This window comes from Diaphorina citri, unplaced genomic scaffold, assembly GCF_000475195.1.
Source record: "Diaphorina citri unplaced genomic scaffold, Diaci psyllid genome assembly version 1.1 scaffold8324, whole genome shotgun sequence".
Taxonomy (NCBI): Eukaryota; Metazoa; Arthropoda; class Insecta; order Hemiptera; family Psyllidae; genus Diaphorina; species Diaphorina citri.
The window spans coordinates 1-2,989 of record NW_007385700.1 but is presented as its reverse complement, the minus strand read 5'-3'; the positions used below and the strand labels follow the sequence as shown (position 1 = coordinate 2,989).

Sequence of the window (2,989 nt, the reverse complement as noted above, 5' to 3'; positions counted from 1 at the left end):
ACGAACTTTATCCTAAACAGATGAATTTTAATTGCGTTAAGCATAAATACTTGTCACAAATGTTACGCTCATTTTCATAACTAGACTTGGACTTGAACCCCGATTCAATGTCTACCGTGCTAACCACAACTGAGGTTGATACCTAAACATATGAGGTTCATTCTCGGAACGACTGTCTTTCTCCTATCCTGTCCACTTTTCCTCTTAAATTTCGTAATAAGACCTCCATTGTTACAATTCCCTCTATCAATCAAACCTTCTTAGAGTTTGAATGACCTACCGTCCGTAGTGTTAAAGCGCTTTAACAAGGAAAAAATGCGTTGAGCTCTTCCACCCAACCAGAATAAGGAGGCACTCACGTTAACTCCGGCGGATGAGGTGGGTATCTGAATGGTGGCCTGTTGTATAGGAGGCGTGGCCTGTTGCTGAGGGGAAGGGGGAGGGGGCGTGGCCTTAGGAGAAGGGGTGGGGGGTTGTACGACAACGGTGGGGGTGACATCTTCTTCTTCGATGCCGGAGATTCGCATCAGGTTGGCCAAGTCCAGCCGACTTCCCTGTGAACATCAGAATGGAATAATTTAGAATTTTAGAATACAAAACAGTGGGCACGGTTAGTCCAGTGGTAATGCGCTTACTTGCCATTCAGAAGGTCCCGGGTTCGAACTTGTTTTTCGATTGCAAACATTTCATCGGGTTACTTTCTGGTGTTCTCGTGTTGACCAAGCACCTAAATGGGAAGTATAGTGTCTCTTATTGCCCATCTGATGAGGAACAAACTACGGGAAGGGCATGCTACGACAATGAGTCTAAAGTAGCAGTTGTTTCATTGCTCCGAAATAAAAACAGCGATAAAACACTCATCTTTTAAAAAATAAATAAAGAACTTGCTTAATACTATGAGACTGCTTACGCAATCTGGGACTACTGCTTAATAAGGGACATACTATCTGATTTAACGAGGAACATACTACGAGATTGGCATAAGAAGAACAAAGTGTTATTTACCCGTACCTGCTCATCATCTTTCTTCTTCTTGGCCTTGGTCTGTTTGATTTTCTTGGGCGAGGTAGCAGGCTGGGGGTGGTGCTGCGGCTGTGGTTGGGGTGTTCCGTGTACACATCATTGAAAGTCTTCTTGGCTCTCTCCTGTTTCTGCGTCCGCTGTCCGTTCATCTGCTGATCCAAACCCTTCTGATTCACAATCAACTTGTCCAGCTTCCCACTTGCGTCAGCATAGATATTCTCATTGCTGACTGAGATATGGTTATTTGGTTTCTCCTGTGTCGTGTGTATGGAGATGTTATTCAGCTGCAAGTTCTGCGTCTGCAGCAGCTCCTTCAGATCCACAGCTCCTGATGTATTGATCAGCGTGCCATTGTTATTAATAATAAAGTTCTGACTGCTAGACACAGGGATATTCGTTTTGTTCATCATATCCATACCTCGCGTCAGCAGACCTGACTCTGTGTTATTGATGACTATCTTCTGATTCAGCATGTTTTGATTATTCAATATGGCGTCGTTTAGGATTTGATTCTTCTGATTCAGATTGAGAATGTCGAGGCCTGCTGACTGATTAATGGTATCGTTGTTGATCAGGATCTTCTGATTCAGCAGATTGTTCTTATGGTTCTGAAAGTTGACAAGATCTATTCCTCCCGTCTGATTGTTGATCGTCCCATCACTATTGATAACTATCTTCTGATCGGTTGCGTTACTCAGAGTCTTAGCGTCCTGCTGATTCAACATAACTATATTCTCATTACCAGGACCCATGTTGAGTTGAATCTTCTGCTGTTCTGCTGATCCAGTGCCCACGTTAAGCAGATTAGTGATGTGTTTCTGCTGCTCTAGTAAACTCGTCAGTTGTACTTTCTGATCATCGTTAAGTATTTCAACTCGTTGCTGCTCGAGTAGTGTACTGGTGATGTGGAGACGTTGCTGTTGTTCATTGACTACATGGACTTTGTTGAATTGCTGACTCGTGGCGGAGGTTTGCTGATGATGACTAGTGGTGGAGGACTGGTGCTGCTCCTCTATTACCCTGCAAACACAAATGAAGAAGGAAAAGGTTAGATTTTTTTTTTAATCAGACTTTCTCTGTTTGCTGCTGTACCAGCATCGGGACCTGGCCGTGATGCCCTTGTAACTGCATCTGTAAAAGTAGGTGATGTATTAGTGTTAGACTTGATGTAATAGCTATACTTTACGGTTTAGAAGAGAATCGTCTACAGACTTATAACATAAATAAATCAGTTTATTTGTGTTATTATATCACAACTTTGGTGCTCACTGCAGCATTGTAGGATTTTCCCAATATCTCAATAATCCTAAAATCCCATGTATTTATGTCACAACTTTGGTGCTCACTGCAGCATTGTAGGATTTTCCCAATATCTCAATAATCCTAAAATCCAATGTTTACCGACCATGCTGGCACCGGTCGCTATGTGCATTTATATGTCATAGCTACTCATTTTCCTCACGAGGCACGAGTCTACAGACTTATACATATGATTAAACTCTGTAGCAGATAGCAGAAGCTACACAACGGGTTCGATTTCCGCCCCGGGCGAACTTCATCCTAGACAGATGAGATTCGTTCTTGGAACGGCTGGTTTTCTTCAATCCTGTCTTCCTTTTCTCCTCGAGAAGAAATGAGAACAAGAGTAGGTGCGGATAGTATTGGTAGGTAGGAAGAAGACAGAGTGTAGGGAAGGGAGGGAGAAGGTAAAAAGAGAAAAAGAACGAAAATGAAACGGATGGAAAGAGGGTGCTTTCGGTGGGTGCTACGGTCTTAACCGTAAATGACAACAATCACATGGGTAAAAAAAACAAAAGTTCGTCAACGCCGGAAGAATCGAACCCGAGGACTCACCTGATTGAAGAGCAAGGCATTCTGATGGGCCGCACTGTTGTTCTGACCGGTGCTAGTCTTGAAGTTGATATGGTTCAGTTGGCCCGCACCGGGGGGTTTGGGCAGGATCTGG

The 2,989-nt window shown here is 43.5% G+C and overlaps 1 long non-coding RNA gene across 1 annotated transcript; it reads right to left on the bottom strand.

Moving 5' to 3' along the window:
- Window positions 1-468: 468 nt before the first annotated feature.
- LOC113472777 lies at window positions 469-1,103 on the bottom strand. The gene is made up of 2 exons (XR_003394953.1): window positions 1,012-1,103; window positions 469-554 (listed from the first exon to the last, which is right to left on the bottom strand). It is a non-coding gene; the product is annotated as an uncharacterized LOC113472777 (long non-coding RNA).
- Between the last annotated feature and the right edge of the window lie 1,886 nt (window positions 1,104-2,989).